Here is a 26949-nt window from a genome sequence, read left to right on the forward strand (position 1 = left end):
GAGCCGCCTGGCTGCGCCTCCGCATAGGAGCCGGAGAAGGGACATGCCACTGCTTCCGGGAGCCACCTGAGGTAAGGGCTGCCCAGAGCCTGCACCCCTGAGCCTCTCCCCATGCCCCAGCCCCCTGCCCCAACCCTGATTCCCCTCCTGCCCTCAAAACCCCTCAGTCCCAGACCAGATCACCCTCCTACACCCAAACTCCTCATAGAATCATAGCATATCAGGGTTGGAAGGGACCTCAGGAGGTCATCTAGTCCAACCCCCTGCTCAAAGCAGGACCAATCCCCAATTTTTGCCCCAGATCCCTAAATGGCCTCCTCAAGTATTGAACTCTCAACCCTGGGTTTAGCAGGCCAATGCTCAAACCACCGAGCTATCCCTCCCCCCATCAGCCCTCATCCCCAGCCCCATCCAGAGCCTGCACCCCCAGCCGGAGTCCTCACCCCGCCCCGCACCCCACTCCCCCGCCCCAACCCAGAGCCCCCTCCCGCCTCCTGAACTCCTCATTTCTGGCCTCACCCCGGAGCCCTCCCCCCCTCCCGCACCCAACCCCAATTTTTTGAGCATTCATGGCCTGCCATGCAATTTCTATTCCCAGATGTGGCCCTTGGGCCAAAAAGTTTGCTCACCCCTGTACTAGAGGTTTGTAAACTTCAGTGAACCTGGGCTGCATTTCAGGGTTATAACACTCAAAGCAAGAGGAGTTAAGTCAGTCTAGTTAAGTGAACTTGCAGAGGGTGGGAGGGGCACCGGCAGCTAGAGCCGAACAAAAAACGTTTCATCCTAAATTTGTTTCAGTGACAAACATTTTTGAATTCGTGTGGGTGCTGCTGAATTGTTTGTGTCAGGCAAAACAAAACAAATTCTGAAAAAGTCAGAATGCTTCATTTCAACATTTCTGATTTTTGCTTCAAAACAATTTTTTTATTTAGAAATTTGCTTCAAATTTATTAAAAACATTTAAACATTAAATGCTTGAAACAGAAATTATTTGGATTGAACAAAGCGCTTTGTTCGACCCCAAATGACATTTTTCAAACCTTTTCAATTTGCTGAAAACGTTAATCAAATTTGTTTTCAGTTTGACCCAGAGTGAAATTTAATTTTTTTGGAATAGTCAGAGAATAGAAAAATCCTTTCTTCACACAGCTTTGTAGTGGCAGCCTTACCTGACTGATATTTCTTCTTCTAAGTGTTGAAACGTTTTATTTCACTGAGATCAGGTACAGTGGGGTTTGGTTTCTAGCAATAAAGACAAAAATTAAGAAGCGTGTCACATACGGTACTCAGCCATGAAATCTTGTAGATGTTTCTTTAAGAAAATTTAATCATCAGCGGATAACATTGCAGGTACAAAGCACTTGTTTACATTGTCAGCCACCTACTTCCAAGAGTGAAATCTTAAATGAAGTGGATCTAAATCATGGAGAGCAGCAGTTACTTGATGAACAATCAATATATCATTTTTGCAGAAAGCAAGAGTACAAAAATCACAGCATTTGATTTTTCTGTAGTTGTTGTCATTATCATCATGGGTGTTGATTCAGTTGGAATGAAAACACAAAACAGAAATATTTATAGACCATGAAAAGAGTTTCCCCAGAAAAATGTACTGAGAGAGGGAAAAGGGGGGTAAGGAAAGGAGACATTTGGACAGTTTCATGTTATGATTAGTAATCATCTGTTCGAGGGAAGTGCACAGTGTGTACGAACCAGCCAGGGGCAGGTTTGGAAAGAGCATCAGTTTCTAATGCAAGAATAGAGGAACAGAGATCAGGCTGAAAGTCAGGCATGAGCACTTTTGGGTGCCTAATTTATGTGCACAGATACCAGGTATATGCTTGCAAATTGGGTATTGTGCACAGGTGGCCAATCAGATAACTGGCCATATACATACAGAAATACTTGATTTACATGCTTGCATTATGGATATGCATGCACAAATGAGATATGTATAAAAGTATGTGAGAAAACAATCAACTGAAACTAAGAATCTGGTCCAATGAGTATTAGATAAAGATACAGACAAGAATTATCACAAACTAAGGGTCCCGTTTGGTGGCACGCTAGGAATCAGCTACATCTTGTTACTCGAGCTAATGTGAAACTGCTGTTGAAATAGTTCTGTGAATTATTAACGTTAAATATCTATTACATGACTTTCAAAATACGCTCCTGCCAGCCCCTCCTGCCTCTCCCCCCCTAAAAATCATTAAGAAATTAAGGGCTGGCCTTGTGATTAAGGCACTGGGGCTAAGACTGAAGGGAACTAGGTTCAAATCCAGGTGTCAAAGACTTCCTGTGTGACCTCAGGCAAGTTGATAGTTTCCTCACTCTGAGGGGATGGCTACACTTGCAGATGTAGAGTGCTTTGAGTTAAACCAGCCTTCGTAGACTGCAGAAGGGAAAGCGCTGCAATCTGTCCACACTGACAGCTACAAGCGCACTGGCGTGGCCACATTAGCAGCTCTTGCAACGGCCACAGAGAGCAGTGCACTGTGGTAGCTATCCCAGCATGCAAGTGGCTGCAGCATGCTTTTCAAATGGGGATGGGGTGGGGTGGAGTGGAGTGTGACAGGGAGTGTGTTGTGTGTATGTGGGGGGAGAGAGAGTGGGTTTTTTTTGGGGGGGGTGAGAGCATGCCAGCATGCTGTAAGTTCAGACAGCAGCAGACACCCCTGCTGCCTGCCTGCGCCTCTCTCTCTCTCTCTCTCACACACACAGCATTCCACAGTAATGGTTGCTTTGTCTATGAGCAGATAAGCATGCCGGCTGTCAGGAATGGAGCTTTCAAAGGGCACATCCGCATTCCTGCAACAATTCCAAAACAATGAGAAGAGTGGCCACTTGACTTAAGGGGATTATGGGATGTTTCTGGAGGCTGATCATAGTGCAGTCATGCAACACCTCATTCACACTGACGCCTGGGAGTTTCAGCCAAGGCGCAACAAGTGTTAATCTTCTCGCCAAGGTGGACTACCAGGAGGACTCTAGCCGTGGAATCGGAGCACTCTACGTGCCTTGCCAGTGTGGATAGGTAGTGAGCTAGGGCACCCGGGGCTGCTTTAATGTGCTCTAACTCACAAGTGTAGCCAAGCCCTGAGCCTCCACTCTCCATCTGTAACATGGAGATAACAGTACTTACTTTGTTTGTTTTATCTATTTAGATTGCAAGCTCTTCAGCACAGGGACTGTTTGTCACTCTGTGTTGGTCAGGGTGGACGGCCTTGTGTAACAAGGACAAGTGCAGAGCCCTGCACTTAGGACAGAAGAATCCCATGCACCACTACAGGCTGGGGACCGACTGGTTAAACGACAGTTCTGCGGAAAAGGACCTGGGGGTTACAGTGGACAAGAAGCTGGATATGAGTCAACAGTGTCCCCTTGTTGCCAAGAAGGCTAACACTATATTGGGCTGCATTAGTCGGAGCATTGCCAGCAGATCGAGGGAAGTGATTATTCCCCTCTATTCGGCACTGGTGAGGCTACACCTGGAGTATTGTGTCCAGTTTTGGGCCCCTCACTACAGAAAGGATGTGAACAAATTGGAGAGAGTCCAGCGGAGGGCAACGAAAATGATTGGGGGCTGGGGCACATGACTTATGAGGAGAGGCTGGGGGAACTGGGCTTGTTTAGTCTGCAGAAGAGAAGAGTGAGGGGGGATTTGATAGCTGCCTTAAACTACCTGAATGGGGGGCGGGTTTCCAAAGAGGATGGAGCTGGGCTGTTCTCAGTGATGGCAGAACAAGGAGCAATGGTCTCAAGTTGCAGCTGGGGAGGACTAAGCTGGATATTAGGAAAAACTATTTCACTAGGAGGATGGTGAAGCACTGGAATGGGTTACCTAGGGAGGTGGTGGAATCTCCATCCTTAAGAGGTTTTTAAAGCCTGCCTTGACAAAAGCCCTGGCTGGGATGATTTAGTTGGAGTTGGTCCTGCTTTGAGCAGGGGGTTGGACTAGATGACCTTCTGAGGTCTCTTCCAACCCTGATATTCTATGATTATAACTGGGCCTCAATCTGAGTTGGGCTCTTTTTATCATAACTACAAACTACAAACAGTGTTAATAATAGTATATATGAGTCAGTATCATGTCATTTAATGTTGTTTGTCACTTATTCCAGTAGTAACAAAGGTTCCTAAAACTCAGTGCAGTTTGCTCTAGGTACACTGTGCCTTCACACCCAAAACATTAAAAGCAAGGAAATGCTAAGATCAGGGAGAGGCCTTCCCTGTACCTCACCAGCCAGGCATCATATTAAACATTGTCAAAGAGACACCTGGGCCCGTCATAGAAATATGTCTAATACTTCCAAGAGATACAGACTGCAGTCACCACATTCACTTAATTCATCCTGTAACTTGAACCTATGCTAGTACTCATCCCCCCACCCCCCAACCACCCAGTGTGTGTCTTACATCTCTAAAAGGGCAACATATATCACAGGAGTGAATCTGGAATATAACCGCTGAATGAGGCCAGCTAAAAGTGTAGGGCTGATGTTCAAGACCATTAACACTAATGAAAATGCACATTTTTCATTGGAGTCTAATAGCCTGCCACCAAATAGGGCAACTGCTGTGCAATGTTTATACAAAAAAATGGCTAATCACAACCTTTATTGTGCTCTTGGCTACAGCCAGCTTTTAAGCATTTGCAGCTATGCTGGATTATTTTAAATCACTGAATTGTTACTTAGTGAAAAAGAAAATATTATTCATGGTAGACACTATATGGCATTACATCCTGATTCCATTTCTTCAGTGTTTATGAAGGAGATTTATTATCATTTTGCACTTCCCTGATGACTTTTATTCTCCCTTTTCTGGGGAACTTCTTATTCTATTTATAAAATTGTCGAGGAATTAAGTAGCTAGGATTATAAAAATATATTTCTAAAAAGTACAATCAGATATGATCCTGAAAAACCTTACTAACAGAACTTGCTCTTATTCATGCAAGAAATCCTACTGACTGATGTTAATTTGACTACTCACATGAGGATGGATTTGCAGGCTTGGGAACATTATTTGTATGTAAATTTAGCTGGTAAGGAAGTGACTACTGAGAGGCCAATCCTGCAAAAGAGCTTACTCATTCAGGCAGTTCCATTGAAATCAATGGAGCTACTCCTCTGTGTGGGAGCTGCAGGAGTAGGGTCTAATTTTCCATTTCAGAAGGTTTCATACTTTCTAAAGGGGATGTCTACACAGCAACCAGACACCCCTGTCTGGCCCATGCCAGCTGACTTGGGCTCGTGGGGCTCGGGTTGTGGGACTGTTTCATTGCTGTGTATTCATCTGTGCTCGGGCTGGAGCTCAGGCCCTGGGACCCAGATCCTGGGCTCTGAAACCTTGTGAGGGTCTCGGTGCCCTAGCTTCAGCCCAAGCCCAGAAGTCTACATGGCAACGAAACAGCCCCGTAGCCTGAGCCCTGCAAGCCTGAGTTGGCTGGCCCAGGCAAGCTGCAGTTTTTTCTTTGCTGCGTAGAGATACTCTAAATTTCCACCAGTAGAAAAAGCAGAGTTACTGGCCTGATTCTAAGCAGCTGTAAATCAGTGTAGCTACACCTGAGCCTACTATTCCACCTGAGCCTACTATATCTAATACGATGTAGGTCTGTATTTCACGGTGAATGGGATTATGTGGTAATCTCTTTCTGTATGACTGTTTCCCTCAGTTCTGCATACTTCAATACAGGAAAGACTAACAATAATTCAAGAGAAAAGCCCTTTCTGATTAGGGAGCTGGAGGGATAGCTCTCATGAGGAAAGAGTAAAAGAAGAAAATATGTCTAATGTGGCAAAATAAAGGAGGTGGGGGAAACACGACAACTGTCTACAAATATATGACCTGTATGAGCAACAGGGATGAAAAGGGATTGGTTAAGGTGCTAACAGAAGAGGTAACTAGAAATAATGGAACTGAATATAAAAAAGAAAATTAAACTGACTGTCAGGACAATACACAACCCATCCACATGCCTTGCAATACAGGGCTGTGCCTTTAAAGCACAGTTCAGACCTAAGGCAGAGATAAAGAATAGCAGAAAGAAAGAAAAAGTAATGCTTATTAGTTCTGAGAAATTCAAGGCAGCTCTTCAGGTTAGTATTATTATTTGCATTATCTTAGCATCCAGGAGCCCCAGTCATAGACCAGAACCCCTATGCGCTGTACAAACACAGAACAAAAAACAGCCCCTATCCCCAAAAAGCGTACAATCTACCACCTGCTCTGCACTACAAAGTTAAGTTGAAATAAGTTGCCTTGTGTCAACTGACCTGTGCATGTGTCTACACTCTAATTTGTACCTGGTTGATGTAAGCACCTTGCTATAATAAAACCACCTCCCCAATTGGCGTGGAGCCAAAGTCCACCTCCTGATGTTGAGGCAGTGCGAGTATCGACACCGCATGAACTGTGTTGACCCTAACAGTGCTCCAGCAGCTGTCCTGCAATGCAACAGTGACTGCTCTGGTCCCAGTTGTAAACTCCATTGCCCAAGAGTCATGGAGACCAGCCGAAGCCATTCTCCCCCCATCCCCTTTAAACGCCTTACATGGTTTTGAAATGCCTTTTCCTGGTTGCCCACCTTGGTGAGCGCACTTAACAACTCACCCTTGTTGTGTGCAACTGCCCCACCTACCAGGCCGGCCCCACGCACTAGATGCGCTCCTGCCTGGGGTGAACAGGAAGCATTGGACATCCTGGGCCTATAGGAAGAAGAGGCTGCACGAGCACCGCTATGGACCAGCTGTAGAAATGTGGACATTTATGAACATGGGGGGATGCAAGCAATGGGTTATGAAAAGGATCACCAGCCGTGCCGCATGAAGGAGAAGGAACTTCGCTAAGCATACCACAAGGCCAGGCAGGCCAAAAATAGATCTGGTGCTGAGCCTCAGACCTGCTGCTTTTACAATGAACTAAATGCTGTACTTGGTGGAGACCCCCATCAGCAGCCCCAGACCACCAGGAATACCTCGGAGGAGATCGAGACAGAGGCCCCTGCTGTGACTAGTGAGGAGGAGAAGGAGGGAGCCATGGTGGAGGGAGCAGCCATTCTGTGAGCCGGGACGTGTTCAAGACTCCACCACAATCTAGCCAGTCCCTCCAGGTGAGCACGGCTGAACCCAGTGAAGGGAAATGGACCTTGGATGTATGTTTCCTTACAATGTTAAATTTAAAGATGGGGCCTCACCCAGCTCCAAGTTAAGACACAGGTATCAACTTTTCATTGTTTTACTCGTACGAGAAGAGGTTGCAGTCCAACAAACAGAGATAGTGTTGGCATCTGCTTTTCATTCGCCAGTTGGCTCAGGCAGGGAGAGGGGGCACATGGAGCCATTTGGGGTGTTTCATCAAGGTATCTCAGGAGGATACAAGAAACTTTCATGGAGAGATACAGTAATCCCCTCCCCAAAGTTTTCTAGGGGTCGCAGCCTTATTTCTTCCTCTGCAGCAGGACACTTTCCCCCTCCACTCCACAATGAGTTCGGCTGGGATCGTTGCAGGAAACAGGCTGGTGGCCTATGGGCCCAGGTATGGCAGTAGTAGCTGTGCTTTCTGTGCCTTTACTACTCTCAGGCGTGAGAAGTCAGCTAAAATCGTGGCCCCCGGTGCAAAACGACACTAGAACGCTGCGCCATTGCCCAATACTCGTAACCATGCAATAGGAACTAAAAAAATTAGTTTGTTCATACATCTGAAAATTCTTCTCGCCCGTGGGGTCATACTCACCATGCCTGCAGCTGGAGCGTGGTGCTGTCCCAAGGTGCACCGAAGCTGAAGTATCAATAACATTTTCTTATTAAAAGTGTGTATGGGAATAAAGGGAGGGAGTTTTGAAACTTATCTTTCCCTTTCCTTTGGGTCTGTAAATCCAACGATACAGCTGTCAGTTTCTATCAATAGCAGCTGCCGTTGCGGCTTTGAGGGGTGCCTCCTCCACACCCCGGAGCGTCTGACCCTGATGAGAAGGAGAAGAAAGTGGACTAGGGAGGACATGCTCGGCAAGATCTTGCAAGCCAGTGCTGCCTCAGACTGTGAGCAGAGAGCCTGGATGTTCAATACAGCAGAAAGCATGGAGAAGGAAAGAGTAGACAGGAGAAAGTCCCAGCAGGAAAAGGAGAAGGAGATGCACCAGGACATAATGGGTTTTCTCAGGCAGCAAATCAATATGCTACAGATCCTGGTTCACCTAAAGATAAAAAAAATCCCAGACTTCTCACCCTTTTAGTCCTTGAAGAACTCCATGATCATACCTCCCAACAAAACATGTGGCATCACGGGCTGCATCCTTACTCCTAGCTCTCCAGGCCAGGGGATACAAGGGAAACCACAGGTTCACACATATAGTGACCTGCGGGAATCATGGTTGCTCCGTCTGTAGTCACAACTCCACTTTGAGCTCTTGTACTAGCCCTTGCCTTTTTCTGTTCCAAGTCAGCAGAGAGCTGCTCCACATCCACACTGGGGCAGCTTTTCCCCCTTTGCCTCACAGATATTATGTAGGACACAACAGGCAGCTGTAATCCTTGGGATATTTTTGTCACTGAGATTCAGTCTAGTGAGTAACCCACCTGAGCATCCCTTCAATCTACCAAAAGCAATTTGACTGTCATTCTGCACCTGCTGAGCCAGTAGCTGAAGCTTTCCTTGGTGCTGTCAAGATGGCCGATGTACAGCTTCACGAGGCAGGGGAGCAAGCAGTAGGCCGGGTCCCCCAGAATCACTATTGGCTTTTCAGTACCACCAATGGTAATCTGTAGATCAGGAATGAATGTTCCTGCTTGCAGCTTTCTGAACAGTTCTGTGTTCCTAATGATGAAAGTGTCGTGACTAGCCCATATTAATATTGGTGAAGTGCCCCTCAGTCAGCAGCTGTCACTCTTCGGCCGCCCAGCTCTGAAAGCAGCAGCGCAGAAGTAAGGGTGTCATGGTATGGTATGGCATTGCCACCCTTACTTCTGCCCTGCTGCTGGTGGGGCGCTACCTTCAGAGCTGGGTGCCTGGCCAACAGCTACAACTCTCCAGCCACCCAGCTCTGAAGGCAGTGCAGAAGTCAGGGTGGCAATACCCCGATCCCCCTAAAATAACCTTGCAACCCCCCTGCAATTCCCTTTTGGGTCAGGATCCCCAGTTTGAGAAACACTGGTCTGCACCATGAAATCTGTATAGTATAGGGTAAAAGCACACAAAATACCAGATTTCACAGTCCATGACGTGTTTTTTATGGCCTTAAGTATAGGTATGGCCTCAGTATGAGACAAGAGACAACAGGTGGATACAAACAGGTGGGCAAGTACAAAGAAACAGTGAGACACTATTGGTCAGCACGATAGGCAGTGGTCTCAGCACACCAGGAACCTAACCATTGTCAAGTTTTTGTAGCCTCATGGCAAAGGAGAGTTTTAAAGAGGGTGTTGAAGGATTTAAGTTAGGGCTGTCAAGCGATTAAAAAAAATTAATTGCGATTAACTGCGCAATTAACCCTGCTGTTATACAATAATAGAATACCATTTATTTAAAATATTTTTGGATGTTTTCCACATTTTCAAATATATTGATTTCAATTTAAATGCAGAATACAAAGTGTGCAGTGCTCACTTCATATTTATTTATTATAAATATTTGCACTGTAAAATAAAAATATTTTTCAATTCACTTAATACAAGTACTGTAGTGCAATCTCTTTATTATGAAAGTTGATTGTAGAATTATGCACAAAAAAACCTGCATTCAAAATCAAAACTATGTCAAACTTTAGAGCCTACAAGTCCACTCAGTCCTACTTTTTGTGCAGCCAATTGTGAAGAGAAACAAGTTTGTTTTACTCACTTGGGATGTGTAAGACCCTTGGGTCAAGTCCCTCTGCCTGAGGGTAAGAAGGAATTTGTATTAGGAATTGCTACTGCTCAGGTGAGTGGGCTATCAGATATTCTGATAAGGGGCTCCCTCAGTTTCTCCTGTTAAAGCTGTTCTATTTTGGATAACTAATTAAAAAAAAAGTCATTAGAGCAGGGGGAGTGAATCCTGGGTCTTCCACCTCCCAGGAGAATGCTGTACCTACCAGGTGACAGAGTCATTGTGCCAGAAGGAAGACATGCATGGGAATGACTCTGTAAACTGGTGGCTAGCGCATTCACATGGGAGACCCAATTACCTTTCTAAAATTATTTATACACAATGGAACAGCTTTGACAGGAGAGACTGAGGGAGCCCATCTCAGAATATCTCACTGTCCACTGATTAGGGCACTCACCTGAGAGGTGGCAGAGCCCAGTTCATATCTTCTCTCAAGTCCCCTCTCCACCTGAGTGGGAACTTGAACCTGGGGTCTTCTACATCCCAGGTGAGTGCTTGAACCAGTGACTAAGAGTTATGAGGGATCTCATTGCCATTTTCCACAACCACCACCCAGCTAAAAAATTATGAGGGAAGTCCTTCTCCTCTCCCCCTGCTGCTGGCATTTTGCATGAGCTCACCTACGCAAAGGAAGGAACGCCCATCTTCCCCTGGGTTCATGCATTGCTCTGAAGCTTAGGTGCCTGGATGCCTGGCCTGGGGCTGCAGTGCCCATGCTCAGAAGTGGAAACTCAGGCGCAGAGGGAATTTCATTGCACAAATTTAGGCACTGAGTGATTTTAGTGCCTACAGGCTTTGGCGACAGCTGAGTGGGGACTTAGAATCCCAGTGGGGTCTAATTCTGGAATTTAGGTGCCAAAAGTGGCAGTTTGGTGCCTAAGTCCTTATGTGACTCCAGCCCAGCGTGGCTTCCAGAGGTCAAGATTCTGTTCGGTGCTCGAAGGTATTGTAGATGTTACAGAGAACCTGGCATTCCCCTAGGCCAGGGCAAAATAGAGGGGCAATTACCTTGCTAGTTACTAAACATGACTTGGTGCCTTCGGTACCAGATTAGCCATGGAAACAAACTGCTAACATGAAATGGGATAGTGTAGAGAGCACAAATTAAAAAAAGATAGTTTTGAGTTAGAGGGAGGAATATCTTGGATATCTTTATTTTTCATGTAGGATCACAGCCAGAATCTTTTTAGGGTGCTTGCCCACAAATACCTAAGGGGAACAGAAGCTATACCAAAAAGGGATGAAGATTTGTTGGTAGAATATTCAGACTATTATAACTTGTATTTATAGTCTTCATAGTCATGTTAGGCCTGCTACTAGTAACACATAACCTAGTACAACCTGCCACAGGTCAGGTGCTCTGTGACTAAACCAGAACCCCACCCTTCTCTGAGCAGCGAAGGGTATGCCAGACATCCGTTGGAATGAAAAACACTATCCACAAAGGAGTAACCATCTGCTGCTGCTGCTGCCGCCGCCTTCCAGCTAGTGCTTGGCTGAACAAAGGCTAGAGGAGAAAACCCTGGACCAAATCTGCTGTGGAGAAAATAGCAACTCAGCTCTGTTCTCTGGCATCTTCTGCAGGTATACTGGCTTCCAAACATTTTGATCTTCAAGCCTTTGGGCCTGGTCAGTACCACTAAGGGGAAGGGCAGGCTTTAGTCTTAAGGGAAGCCTCTGCCTCCATATTTTTTTCTACTTAGGGTATGCGCCAGAGTTTCAGGTACAATGGTCGCCTTCTTCAAACTTGCTTGTTGGAATGTGAAGACAATGTACGTTGGTATATCAGATGATCTGGAGATGAGGTCAGTGGCCCTAGGATGTCCACCATCATTGACAAAGAACTGGAGAAGCTTGACACTGACACAACTACTCTCTCTGAAACCTGACCAGCTGACACAGGCTCTCTACACGAGATGCATTATACCAGTGGTTTCCAAACTTGTTCCGCCGCTTGTGCGGGAAAAGCCCCTGCCGGGCCGGGCCGGTTTGTTTACCTGCCGCGTCCGCAAATTTGGCTGATCGCGGCTCCCAGTGGCCGCCGTTCGCTGCTCCAGGCCAATAGGGGCTGCTGGAAGCGGTGGCCAGTACGTCCCTCGGCCCGCTCCGCCTCCAGCAGCCCCCATTGGCCTGGAGCAGTGAACCATGGCCACTGGGAGCCGCGATCGGCTGAATCTGCGGACGCAGCAGGTAAACAAACCGGCCCGGCCCGCCAGAGGCTTTCCCTGCACAAGTGGCAGAACAAATTTGGGAACCACTGCATTACACCCTTTTCTATCCTGGGAAAAGCAAACCTCTGCAAACCTGCAGTGGGTTTTGCAGTAAAAAGAAACCCATTAGCACCCAGGGTCGAATGACATGGTGCAACATCAGAAAGTATAAGATCAGTAAGAATGTCTATCACAGGTGGCTTTGCCAAAAACATCAGTACATATGCCCCAACGCTTTCCTGCGTCATTGAAGAGAAGGACTTGTTCTATCAGCAACTTCAGACTGACCAAGAGCACATTACAACAACAAGGCGATGTGCTCAATCACACTGCCTTGACCTGAGTAGCAAGAAGATTCAAACATCCTTTGAGAATGGCAAGCTAAGAGGTATGTATGAAGGAATCAAGAAAGCAACAGGTCCTTCAGCCAAGATGTCTTAGTGGAGACATCACCATTGACAGAGGCAAACAGATGCAATGTTGGGTGGAACACGATCACAAATTCTATTCCATAAAACCACTGTTTCTGAAGTAGTGCTAAATGCTCTGACCAGACTCGAGACTATGGAAGAGCTTGATACTGAACCATCTATAAATGAGCTTGAAAAGGCAATCACCTCCCAATCACCAGGAAAAGTCCACAGGAAAAGATGGAATCCAGCTAAGGTACGGAAACAAGGAGGATAGTTGTGCTTAAACATCTGCACAATGTCTTGTTGGCCTGCTGGAGGGAGGGAGGGGTACCACAAGACATGAAAGTTGCCAGCATCATAACTATAAAAACAAAGGAGATCGGAGTGATTCCAACAACTACAGAGGAGTTTCTGTCCTTAGCGTTGCCTGCAAGGCATTTGTACACAAGTCATTCTTAAAGACTGCAAGTTCTTGCTGAACATGCATATCCAGACAGTCAGTGAGGCTTCCACACTGGTAGATCAATAATTGACATGGTCTTCACATTAAAGCAATTGCAAGAAAAATGTCAAGAAAAAAGAAAACCTGCCTACATGGGTTTCATAGATCTTACAAAGGCTTATGACCTGGTCAGCAGAAAGGGCCTTTTTCAGTTGCTAAAGAGAATTGGTTGCCCTCACAATCCTCCTCAGTCTGATATGATCCTTGCATGATGCCATGAAGACTACAGTCCAGTATAAAGGTATTCAATCTGCTCGCTTTGAAATATGCAGTGGTGTCAAACAGCTATGTGTTTTGGCACCAACACTCTTTGGCCTGTTAATCTCTCTGCTGCTTCATCATGCTTTCTCATCTAGCACCAAGGGTGTACATCTCCATACAGAATCAGAGGGAAAATTCTTCAGAATTGCACGTCTAAAAGCAAAAAGCAATCTCCAACAACTGCTGAGCCGAGAACTTTTTGCTGACGGCACAGTGCTTGTTGCACACAGTGAAGAGGAACTCCAGCAACTTTGCTGTGCTTTGCGCTAGTTTGTGATGAATTTGGACTAACCATCAGTCTAAAGAAGAAAACGATTACGGCACAAGGTGTGTTGACTACACCAGATGTTTAGTAGCTAGCACTACTCTAGAAATTGTGCACAAGTTCTGTTATTTAGGATCAATGGTATTGATAAGTTATCACTAGATGATGAACTTGATTTTTACACAGGAAAGGCAGCCACCACATTCGGCCAATTGACCTGGTGAACGTAGGATATCAGGAAGCCGATACTGAACAAACAACAAGATATGGGTCTACCAAACGTTTATTTTGAACATGCTGCTCTATGGTGGCAAGCCCTGTGCCACCTACAGCAGACATGGCAGAGGGTTAAACATCTTCCACACTTCCTGTCTTTGCTGTGTTCTAAATATCAAGTGTGAAACCAAAGTTCCTGACAACAAAGAACTTGATAAACTTGAAGTGTAATCACTATTCTCAAACATAGTGATCCGTTGGCTTGGTCATCTTCACCAGATGGATGCATTCCAAAGGATATTCTGTATGAAGAACTTGTGAATGCTCCAAGGCTCCTAAACTGACCTAGGCCCACATTCAAGGGCGTTTGTAAGAAGGACTGGAAAACTTTCGAATTCTAAACTCTAAGATGGGAAGATACAGCTAGCAACAGGTTATACTGGAAGGCTGTGCTGTACCAGGAAGTCAGTAGGTTGAAGAGAGGTGGTTGAAACAGAGAAAATTGCAGCAGGCCTCAATTGCTCGTAGTGCGCTGGCTTCATCTTCTGGCCCTGAGCTTTATGCCTGCACTATCCATGGCAAGGGCTGTTTCTTGAGATTTGGACTTCTTAGCCACTCGTGATGCTGCAGCACAACACACAGTATCTGAACTGCTTTGGCACTTTTGAGATGGATGGTTGCCATTCCATTCCAGTCTGGACTCTCAGTCATGGCAAGTTGGTGCAAATCTTTGATCTGTAGCACCATTCTGGTGTGAATGTGGTGGGTCTGGGAATTTATTTCAAGATTACGTAAAGTTAAGTATTAAATGGGATCCAGAGTACAGTGAAAAAGGCTAAAACTAAAACCTTACTACATCTTCTCCTGATAGTGGCTGTGTTATTTTGAGAGTATCTAGCTAACAAGATGGCTATATTTAATTTGAATCTTGGTAGTGCAAATTATTAATGGATATTCTGCTCATTTGGAACACTGTCTATAGGGTGTTTATTTGTAAATATTTGTCAAATATTTGGAAGGATAGGTCCATTCCTTGTCAGAAAAAGAAGTTGCTGACTATCATGTTTTTCATGCTGAAGTTTTAATTTCCTCATGCCAAAAGCAGAAAAAGAACCTGTGCTAAAAGTATCATTCTAATATTAGTGGCAGCATATCTTTTTAATGAAATCAACTTGATCTCTTTCTTTACAAATTCTATTAGATTATCCTCTGGTCTAGTAGCTAACATTTCGGCCAACATCTTCCAAACTTGCTTGCCATGTGCATTCTTTGTCCAGCTGGTAGGTCAGCCACAAAGGTGTAGTGGCTGAACAAACCCAAGAGCAAATGAATAGACAGGAGTCAGTTCTGCAGTCACTGGCACGCTTCACATTACCGCATGATAAAGGACAAAACTGTAGTGGCCGGTTGAATCTCTCTGAATGGGGAGGTCTCATGTCCTCCACTGATAACCCATTGGAGGCAGTGCATATCTGCTTGTAGTATTTTAATGTGAGGTTTGGCAAAGGTACTGTTGGTTCAGGTTATAACTTTGGCTTTTGTTACTGGACTTCTGACCACTGAAAATGTACAGTCATTTCTGGGGTGCTGGGAAGCACATATGCCTAAAGAACACTAGGGTCCCCCTGTTCATGCCCTTCCTTCATGGGCCATGGGGAGAACAGGATTACCTACACTAATCTCAACATGCTCATAACGCTAGCAGCTTTGCATTTAAAAAATTACTATCATGATGTCTCATGTTTCAGGGGTTCAGCTGGTTGCCTGCAGGGATTAGGAAGAAATCCCTCATTTTCCCCCAATGCACAATGGTGTATTAGGTGTGGGGTGGTGTTCACCTTCCTCTGATGCATTGGAGATTGGCCACAGTTGGAGATGGGACACCAGATGGGGTGGACCAGTGCTCTGAGGTAGTGCAGAGAATCCTTTTTCTGAGATGCCTGACTGTTGTGTCTTGGTCACTTGCTGAGGGACCAACCCATTGCCAGATCTGGGGTTGGGATTAGCCCACTAATCAATTCCCTGCCATTGCAGGGGGCACCATTATTGGTGGCCCTGTGGTGTCTCCTGTTCTCTGCCTGTGGCATGCTACAGTTTAGTCTCCTGAGGACTGAAATGCTTTAGTCTAATTAAAGTCATTGGGCTCAATTTAGGGGTATTTGGGTGAAATTTAATGGCCTTTGATGTACAGGAGTTCAGAGTAGATCAGAGATTCTCAATGAGAGGTACATACCCCCAGCTTTCTTGAGTGTGTGGTGAGCCTTCTAATACAGTATTTATAGTCTATAAATGTATAGTCATGACAGAGGTGCGGCCAGGCCACATTTGAGTGGCATTGTGGTCCTGCCTGCAACGTTGCAACACCACTCACTCAAATTTGGCCCTCTCTCTTGACTATTTATTTGTGACCCTGTGAATGAATGGCTTTGTGAACAGGCACAAAGGGTAACAATTGCTGAAATTGAGAAACATTTCCCTGAAAAGTTGTGGATATCAAGGTACATGCTTTTAAAAGGCTACCTAATACAACAAATGCATTAGCAATGCTAGGTGTCAGTGTCCTTCTCACTCTTGCGAGGGGAAAGGTTACAAGTAAAAAAATGGATAAGGTAGGATGTGATTCACAAAGGTTGTCTTGGTGGACCCCTGGACTAGATGATCTAATGGTCCCTTCTGGCCTTAAACTCAGTGAAATTTGTGAAATGCTGGAGTTACCCATTAGTCCTGAACTAATGGGTAAACCATTTTTACCACTGCATGATATACAGAGAATGACTTGTTTGAGCCACTCAGTTCAGTTCTAGTGGTTATCAGGAATGGGTACATGGGAAGCCTGTTAGCAGGTGAAGTAGAATCCTTCCCCCCCCCCCCAATACAGATTGCCAAATAAGTGATATTGGCCTCAGCAAAGGGAAATCAATATAGTAAGCGAAGACCCTCTGATTAATTTGACTGCTACTAAGGTTCCTATTTAGTATGTTTAAAAATGGGGACTACTAAAATCTGCTGTGGACTTTGCCAAATAAATATTCCTTTTCAGAGTCAATTGTGTGTGTCCTGTGGCAATGATTCTGCTCATGGGTTCAGTAAAGGTATTTAATGTAATGAACTGGAGATATATATAGGGGTATTAGAGATTCTAGTCCATTAAATTAATATAATTTCACTAGTTCAAGGACAAACATTTGATACTGATCATTGGTTACAAAGGGATTTTTTCATTTTTGCAAATTAGTGTCAGTCACATTTCCTGCATGTTTAGCTTCACCATAATTTACTCTTCATAGCCTACTTTGTGCACCCGAGCTTTGTACAGGTAGTATTCTTTGATCATTAGGGGTCTTGAAAAAAGTGTGTTATACTCATTATAAGGACTAAGTACTTTAGCTGATTCAGAATTATGTTACTCTAACTAAATGCTCAGCGTTGGAGTCTTTGGCTGAAAAAAAAACTATTTAATGTTCAAATTAACAATTTATCTTATTGTAATCATCTTCCTCCAACCTCTAGTGGTGGCTTTGCAGGTGGGTGTGGTTTGAGAGAGAGCTTGGGGAATGGAACTTGTGACAAAGTGTTCTTGTGAATGGAGCTGCCTGTGGCCAGCTCTAGATAAGGGCTTCGGCTGCATTGAATTGTGTTGGATTTTTTTAGACAATGTAGTTTCACCTCATTCTTTAGGACATTCACGATGCTAGAGTATGAATGGAGACCTATTGCTAGAACCTTTCATCAGTGCTTCCTACTGACGTGATTCTCATGGTATGGTAGGTGTGTGACTGGAGAAAGTTTGTCTTGGCACTGTCATTCAGAGTTTTGGTTGTTTTTTTAAATACAAACTTGAAACTCTGAACATTTTCATAGAATCATAGACTTTCAGGTCAAAAGGTCACTTTATGATCGTCTAGTTTGACCTCCTGCACAACCCAGGCCACAGAATCTCACCCACCCACTCCTGTAACAAACCTCTAACCTATGTCTGAGCTATTGAAGTTCTCAAATTGTGGTTTAAAGACTTCGAGGTGCAGAGAATCCTCCAGGAAGTGACCCGTGCCCCACGTTGCAGAGGAAGGCGAAAAACCCCCAGGGCCTCTGCCAATCTGCCCTGGAGGCAAATTCCTTCCTGACCCCATATATGGCGATCAGCTAAACCCTGAGCATGTGAACAAGACTAACCAGCCAGACACCCAGGAAAGAATTCTCTGTAGTAACTCAGATCCCATCCCATCTAACATCCCATCACAGGCCATTGGGCATATCTACCGCTAATAGTTGAAGATCAATTAATTGCCAGAATTAGGCTATCCCATCATACCATCCCCTCCATAAACTTATCAAGCTTAGTCTTGAAGCCAGATATGTCTTTTGCCCCCACTGCTTCCCTTGGAAGGCTGTTCCAGAACTTCACTCCTCTGATGGTTAGAAACCTTAGTCTAATTTCAAGTCTAAACTTCCTGGTGGCCAGTTTATATCCATTTGTTCTTGTGTCCACGTTGGTAATAACCTTAAATAATTCTTCTCTCTCCGTGATATTTATCCCTCTGATATATTTATAGAGAGCAATCATATCTCCTCAGCTTTCTTTTGGTTAGGCTTAACAAGCCAAGCTTTTTGAGTCTCCTTTCATAAGACAGATTTTCCATTCCTTGGATCATCTCTGTACCTGTTCCAGTTTGAATTCATCTTTGTCATAAATATAAAGGGAAGGGTAAACACCTTTAAAATCCCTCCTGGCCAGAGGAAAAATCCTCTCACCTGTAAAGGGTTAAGAAGCTAAAGGTAACCTCGCTGGCACCTGACCAAAATGACCAATGAGGAGACAAGATACTTTCAAAAGCTGGGAGGAGGGAGAGAAACAAAGGATCTGTGTCTGTCGGTATGCTGCTTTTGCCGGGGATAGAACAGGAATGGAGTCTTAGAACTTTTAGTAAGTAATCTAGCTAGGTATGCGTTAGATTATGATTTCTTTAAATGGCTGAGAAAAGAACTGTGCTGACTAGCATGACTATTTCTGTCTGTGTGTCTTTTTTGTAACTTAAGGTTTTGCCTAGAGGGATTCTCTATGTTTTGAATCTAATTACCCTGTAAGGTATCTACCATCCTGATTTTACAGGGGTGATTCCTTTACTTCTATTTACTTCTATTTCTATTAAAAGTCTTCTTGTAAGAAAACTGAATGCTTTTTCATTGTTCTCAGATCCAAGGGTTTGGGTCTGTGGTCACCTATGCAAATTGGTGAGGATTTTTACCAAAACTTTCCCAGGAAGTGGGGTGCAAGGGTTGGGAGGATTTTGGGGGGAAAGACATGTCCAAACTGCGTTTCCCAGTAAACCCAGTTAGAGTTTGGTGGTGGCAGTGGATATTCCAAGGACAAAGGATAAAATTAATTTGTACCTTGGGGAAGTTTTAACCTAAGCTGGTAAAAGTAAGCTTAGGAGATTTTCATGCAGGTCCCCACATCTGTACCCTAGAGTTCAGAGTGGGGGAGGAACCTTGACAATCTTTCTTAAACATGAGAGACTGAAACTGCACACAATATTCCAGATGAGGTCTCACCAGTGCCTTATATAACGGTAATAACACCTCCTTATCTCTACGGGAAATACCTCGCCCGATGTATCCCAAGACCGCATTAGCTTTTTTCACAGCCATATCACATTGGCAGCTCATAGTCATCCTGTGATCAACCAATACTCTGAGGTCCTCCTCCTCCTCCGTTACTTCCAAGTGATGCGTCCACAGTTTATAACAAAAAATCTTGTTATTAATCCCTAAAGGCATGACCTTGCACTTTTCACTATTAAATTTCATCCTATTACTATTACTCCAGTTTACAAGGTCATCCAGATCTTCCTGTTTGATACCCCAGTCCTTCTCTGTATTGGCAATACCTCCCAGCTTTGTGTCATCCGCAAACTTTATTAGCACATTCCCATGTTTTGTGCCAAGGTCAGTAATGAAAAGATTAAATAAGATTGGTCCCAAAACTGATCCCTGAGGAACTCCACTGGTAACCTCCCTCCAGCCTGACAGTTCACCTTTCAGTGTGACACGTTGTAGTCTCCCCTTTAACCAGCTTATGTAAGCTTATGTTTTCCTATAAGGATAAATTCAGCCCTGCGCACACAGGCAAAAGAGGGGTACAGAAATGCTGCCCATTGTGACCTTTTCGGGAGGACTCTATCTAGCCAGGAAAGGCAGTGCTCCTCTTTGGGGCTGGGTGCTTTAGAGCACACTTTGCTACTCCTCTGAGTAGAAGCAAAGTATGCTCCTAGCATGTCCTTGCTTTATGGTATGTGGAAACTGGCTCTTTAACCTGCAGATTTTGGCCAGTGCAGGGTCCATTGATCTTTCCTATTGGCCTGAGTGAATTATTGAGAGATTTAACCCTCCTAATACCATTCGTGCTGAGTAGGACAGTGTGGTGGGGGATGCTCCCTAGCAATCTATTCCCCTCTGCCCTTATGCCCCTCAGGGCTGGATTTAGTCTATAGTTTTATACAGCAGACTATGTTGATTTCTTCCATTTTTTGGAAGGTCGTCTTCTTACCCCTCGCATTGTTTTAATTTCTTTTAGACCAGTGTTTGGAGCACTCTTCTGGGACATGAAAGAGCCAGGTTCAATTTCCCCCTTTGTTTGATGGGAAGAAAGGAATTGAACAGGGGTTTCCCACCTCTCAGGAGGGTGCTCTAACCACTTGGCGACAGGATATTTTGATGTGGGACTGCCTCAATCTCTCCTGTTGAAGCTGTTCCACTGTAGGTGCATGGTTGGATAGTCATTGGGCCAGAAAGAGAGTGGGAATGACTCTAGAGCCAGATGTTTAGCGCACTCACCTGGGAGGTGCGAAACCTAGATCCACTTCCCCACTCCAGTGACCACCACCATTTCTTGCAAGAAACACATTAGGCCCCCACCTCTGGTACAGAGGTTTATGACTGAGAATCCTTGCCAGAGATAGGCCCATGCTTCAGGGAGGCACCTAAATGCCTAACTCTGAGAGAGGGGCAAGGCTTAGGACACACCTATCTCCTCAACATCTCCCCTTAGCTATCTTAGGCAGCTCCCTGCTCAACGTGCTGGCTTAGGCACTTCTCTCTCTCCATGCATTGTACAGGATGGTAGGCAGCTAAGTCAGGCTTTGTGAATCCCAGCGATTTTCTAGGTGCCCAAAAGGTAGGTGATGCAACACCTAAATCCTTTTGTGAATTTACCCCTTGTTACAAGGATGGTTGCACAGTTATTAGTTCTAATGTTTGGGGACTGAATGGCTCGGGAGATTTACTGGTTCAAATACAGCCCAGGTCAGTAATGACCAGAACTTGCTACCAGTTGATGGCTCTTTCAGTTTATTCCTCTATAAAAAGACATATGATGACCAGAGCTTTTTGTTCAGGGAAAATGCTTACCTGGTGCCATTTCTAATAAAAAGTTATAAACATCATCAAATTGCAGAATAAAGGAAACAAATTTGATTTTTCCTGCTGGAGCTTTCTGATGCTGAGGCGAATCTGCTCAGGTGTTGAATTATTGATGAAGTTTTATAAATCTTCCTGTATTGCCTGTGATATGATAAACATGACTCCACCCCAGCTTTTCATCCTCACTACTGGCCATATTTTATCCTCAGTGATTCGTAGGCAGCAGCTACTGATCTCCCTGGGATCCTTACCCCTGAATCCCTGGGTAACAGTCAGGTCTGTTTTATCATTGTACTGACTAGTTGAACATGAAAGCCCACATGTAACTAATCTGTTATTGTCAGCACAAAGGTGCTAAATGTGGGTTCTCTTTCTACCCCTTTTTAAAAGGACAGGTTATTTTAGGACTCACTCCTGTTCCGGTCAGTTCCATGAGAGTTTACCATTGGTTTCAATGGGAGCAGACCCTTAAATAATATCTAGCTTTTATATAATGCCTAATTTAACAATTAGTCATGTATAATAATTATACCACAAGCAAAGCCAAATGAAATCCAAAACCTTTATGATTAGTGTTATTCACTGAAGAATATCAGGGGCTCCCTTATTTACTTTAGATCAATTACACAAAAGAGAGTTAAAGTGACTTACGGCAACCTTATTATACAAGCTTGCCAGCAAATAAACAACCTCCAGTCTCCTCAGCAGTACAGAATAGTTCCACTAGCGTAAGTTGGTTTCTCATAGATTCAGTTTCTCTCAATCTACCTCCCTTTGATACTGCTGTATTATTCAAAGCAGAAAGCACATTGGACTATCACCTAATTCTCCTTCCTCAGACAATACTGCTCCTGAAACCAAGACCATAGGTTCTTACTAGTTGCTTGATCTGCAGCCCCGACTTAAGAGAGTAGTCTCAATAATGTCAGTGTCCCATTGGCCTCTTTACTCAAAGCCAGATTCTGACTATCCCATATCAGGTGTGCGTTAAAGGTGACGCCAGGAGTTCCTCCTCCTGGTGCCGCTGCTCAGGAGCTGGTCAGAATCCCATTGAGCAGCATAAGCCTTACTCCCCGTTGCTATCATCATTATTTTCAGCTGTCTAAAAACGGACCAGGAGGGAAGAATGTGGGGCTAGTTTTGCCCCTGCCTTTCCAATAGCCAGTTCTGTTGGCTGGCAGGAGGAATGCCACACTCTCTCTAGGGAGATTATGGATGACTCAGCCAGAATTCTTCCTGGAGATCCCATTTACAATGTCGCTTCTGGACATGTCTCCAGCACATCTGAGGGCAACTAGAGCAGAATCTCTCCATCATAGCTTAATCCTTCCTCAGGCAAAAGTCACATTAGACAGGGAAGCTAATGATCCAACCAGCGGACTAAATTCAATGATGAATCCTGGTCATGTGCCACCTGAGGCACATAGCGCAAACGCTAAGAAGATGATCTGTGCTTTTGATTGGGGTCCATCTTAATTCTATATATTCTAACATAAATCAAGAGTAGCGGGGGTGACTAGATGAGGCAGACTCAGAGTAGATGGGAGGGAGACCCAGGCCTAGATTTTCAGAGATGCACTCCTATTTGTAGTTGCGCTTCACGAATTGCGGTTGTACCAAGTGCAACCTCAAGTATTTAGGCCACAGTAGATTAGATGAGAAGAATGCATGTGGGTAGAGCGGATGACTGAGTCCAGCTAGAGTGAGGTTGGGGAACACAGCTGGGTCAAGCCTGAGGCCAAGATATTAAGAGAGAACTGGCTGGTCAAGCCCATGGATGGTTGAGTCCTTTCCTTATTGTCTTGTCTTGGAAGAGCCAAGAATAAATTCAAAATTAAACTATTAGTTAAACCTAGGAAATATTGTAGGAAACGAGTGTTGAAATTTTAGGCAAACACTTAGACGTAAACCTAAAAACAAGAGCATAAAGAGGTCTGAGGCACCAGGCCTCCATCTAACCTCTGTGCCTTGAATGGAAGTTTCCTGTGTGCTATTTCTGCACCTCATTTTATTGCTCAGGGAGGCAATAAGAGCTGGCAGGAAAGAGCAGTTACGCCTATATGTGAATGTCTTATTGTTTTACAGTTATCATTGAAGGTCTCACTCTCCTGGGTGGTTTAACAAATTGCAGGATAGCAAGGAGATGGAAGGTTAGGAGGCAATTTGTATTTCAGTTTAATTAAACCTGGAAGATGATGCACCTGGAAATAGCCAGTGCACACTGGCTGAAGAGTAGCCTGGAGATAAAGAGCAGAAAAAAACATAGTAAATGCTATATTGGAGCAGACTCTGGGTCTGTCTGGGTTATCCCGTGTCTTGCAATGTGAGGGCAGATAGTTCCTGAGGTTTTTTTATAGGCTTCTTAAGAGTAATTTTCCAGAGCCTGGAATGGAATCCACATCTCATGACTGACTCTCCATGGGTTGTCTCTTTTAAGATGCCAGAATCTGAAATAAATCCTGAAGTCCAATCACCCTTGATTTTTTTTACTTGAGTATGAAAGCTAGATGACAAATTCCATTCTAATGTCACGCTGCACTTTGATCGCTTCACTTCCTAGCCCAGATTAAAAGTTATTGTACTAATCATATTCATGTGTTTCAGGATACGTCCCTATTAGTCCTTTCTCTTCATGCTTCCATTAGGTTTAGTGTGTTTTTTCTAGCTTACCAAGAGACCATAAATACTCTACAGAAGCTGTACATGATGACAGCTTGCTGTATTAGGCAGCCTTGTCATTCATCTTATTCACGGTTTGCCTCGGATCCATTTTAGAAGCTAATTCTGAGTCCTGCTTGCTCTTTTAGTTAATTAAAATCCAGGAGATCTTGTAATTTTTTCCAGCAAAACTTTTGAAAGGTCTATTAATACCAGTTGTGGGTAGTGGATGTTGGGAGTAGACACCTATTTATACAGCAGTAAAGCGGGGGCGTCTTTGGAGCTATACCATAAGCCATGTTTTAGTATATGTGCATATTTCAATGCAGCAAAAATATAGCAACTATTCAGCATTCAAAGGTACATGAGTGTAGAGATGTAATGGACTGAGTTTAAAAAGTCTAGGAATAGCTCACCCTCTGTAATAAAGATGTGATACACAGGGGTGCTAGGAAGACACTAGACTTTATTTTCTGGTCCCAATCATCCAGCCTGGGTCAGGGTTACAAAGCTTAATGCACAGAGTAGTCTACCTCTCCTTTAGCCGCTGTGAGTGAATATCTCCACTACTCTACTCATCCCTATTCCTTCATTCCAGTCGCCAGAACTGCTGTTCAGAACTGTCCCCAGACAGCAGAGTGAAATTGACTTGTATCTTATTAGTTTCACTGCTGTTCAAAGGATGCTGAATAGCACCAGCAAACACTACAAAGACTGGTTGGTTTTCACTCTTTTGCAACTTGGGAAAGCTCTGAGCACAAAAACAGCAACCCTGGAACTGTCCATCAGACACCACAATATAGGTTACATTAGGCTCATATTTGGAAGGTTGTAGTCACTACACTTTTTTTTTTAAATATAAAAGCTTACATTTTGCAGCAGCTAATGCCACTCACATGGGAAAATTGTTAAACTCATCATAGGCGAGTGGCTTTTTCAAGCCCTGTTTATCCACCACAATGCATACCAGCAATTTCACAGGTTACTATCGCAAGCTTAGATATAGGAAGTACATTACTAAAAAGAGTACAATTGCAATACTAAGAGAACTGAATACTAATAAAATATTATCTGATAAACTGACACTAAAGTCAAGTGATGGAAACATTTAATTTTTATATGGGATATTGGAGATCTGCTCTAATAAGTATTGTGTCAAGATCAGAATGGAATAATTAAAGAAATGTCTGTATAAGGCACTATAAATAATAGCAAGTGTGACGTTGTCTAATTAAAATATGAACATGCAAATCATTATTGCTATCACTGTTATATAATTGCAACAAATCTTATACAAAGTGTAACACAATGCCAGAAAGGGTTAAGCATCCTGCAGGCTAATTAACCCAGAGTCGACCTGTGGAAACATGTTAGAAAGGGTAATTAGGGCCATTCCCTAGTAAATAGGATAGAACTTTGAAATGCAAACCTATGTTGTTAGAAGTAATATTACTTGTATGTGTGTATTCATAAATGTTAGCCATGTAAATAGACAGCTATTGATTCAAAGATCAAAAGGGAATATTAACATTTAGATGAATCTTGGGTGCAGTAATGTCATTGTCTATATGTCTCTTTAAAGTTTGTGATAAACTGCTTAATGGATAAATTATACTATGTTAATCCATGTAGTTAATTACCAGTGAGGTTTAGGAAACAGAAGATTACATCAAAAGCCTATTGTTCACCCAGGACTGCAATCCTGTCATCTCAGATCTGCTTAAGCTTCATCAGGGGAAGTTTGAGTCGCAAGATTGAGATCCCAGTCCTAAACTGGAACATCCTGAACATGATATTGGACATTGGACTATAACCTATGGACTAAATTTTAAAAGAACTCTTTGCAACTACAAAGCTCACCATCTCTGCTATGAATCCGAACCTCAAGAATTGAGCTCATGTCTGTAAGCCAACCCCCACAAAAGCCAATCTTTTAATCAACTCTCTCTCTTTTCTTTTTTAATAAATTTTAGTTTTGTTAATAAGAATAGGCTATAAGCATGTATTTAGGTAATACATGGAATATTCATTATCTGGGAAGTAATGTGTCCAATCCTTTGGGACTGGAAGAACTTTTTTGTATGATGAATATGATTTTCAGTAATCTTCATCATTTTTGACTTAGGTGTCTAGGTGGAGGCCTGAGACTGGGTTACTTTAAGGGAACTGTGTTGTTGGCTTCTGGGCAACCAGTGAGGTAATTTAGAAGCTGTTTTGTGCTGGCTTGGTAATTCTAAGTATTGGAATATCCACCAGCTTTGAGGATTGTCTGCCCCATTTGTTGCAGTTCACCCTAATTGAGTGATCTCAGTTGGCTCCCCTGGGGAATCCAGTCACAGCAAGTAGTACTTGAAATCATTCACAGGTAGGCTATTTATAAAATACTAACCTTTTTACATTTTTGGGGAGCTATTGGCATTTGTTTTCAAATGTCATGTGCAGAGCACTGCTGAAGGGTCTTACAGAGAAACTGTATTGCTGGATGGAAATAAGAGAGACACTGTAGCTAGGTTTGCAGGATGGAGAAAATCTGATAATGTTGTACTCCTACCACTTACCAGAGTCTCATGTGTGCAGAATAATGGCTCAGTGAGGCATATTGCCAGCTCTGTCTCAGAAGTGCTAGATACCAGAGGCCAAGAGTTAATCTCCTTTCCCAGAAGCTCCACACACTCAAAGATTCCAAGAAAGCTTTCTCTATTGCATGCTAAACCGTAGTCTCTTTCTTCAGTCTTTTTTTACTTTCTCCAATATAGGAATTTATTTTCCTGTGTTCTTCAGGCAGGGCATTATCTTAGTAGGATTCTGGGCTGAGAGGGTATCATCTGATGAGGGAAGAGATTACAATGAGCAACAGTGTAGCTTTCATTAGATTTGACATTGCAGAAATGCCCATTATGCAGAAATGCGCATCGCAGACATGGGCATTAAATTTTCTTTTTCATAGCCCAGCTAGACTGGCCTGACATTCAGGAGTTGGAGCCCTGACAACACAACAGTAATACTGATGTCTTTTATGATTATAGATTTGGACGGCTAAAATTAGGCATCCAGGTTTGTACCTCTATAAAATGTTGACTAAAATGTCCAAACACCCAGCTCTGCTTCCATATGTTAGACGCAACATCATGTGATATC

General features: G+C 43.8%; 1 long non-coding RNA gene across 1 annotated transcript; it reads right to left on the reverse strand.

Moving 5' to 3' along the window:
* Window positions 1–1154: 1154 nt before the first annotated feature.
* LOC140904997 (uncharacterized) lies at window positions 1155–26949 on the reverse strand. Its single transcript, XR_012156698.2, has 3 exons — window positions 26874–26949; window positions 26370–26636; window positions 1155–1242 (listed from the first exon to the last, which is right to left on the reverse strand). It is a non-coding gene; the product is annotated as an uncharacterized LOC140904997 (long non-coding RNA).

The sequence above is a fragment of the Lepidochelys kempii genome, chromosome 1, assembly GCF_965140285.1.
Source record: "Lepidochelys kempii isolate rLepKem1 chromosome 1, rLepKem1.hap1, whole genome shotgun sequence".
In the NCBI taxonomy this organism is placed as follows: Eukaryota; Metazoa; Chordata; order Testudines; family Cheloniidae; genus Lepidochelys; species Lepidochelys kempii.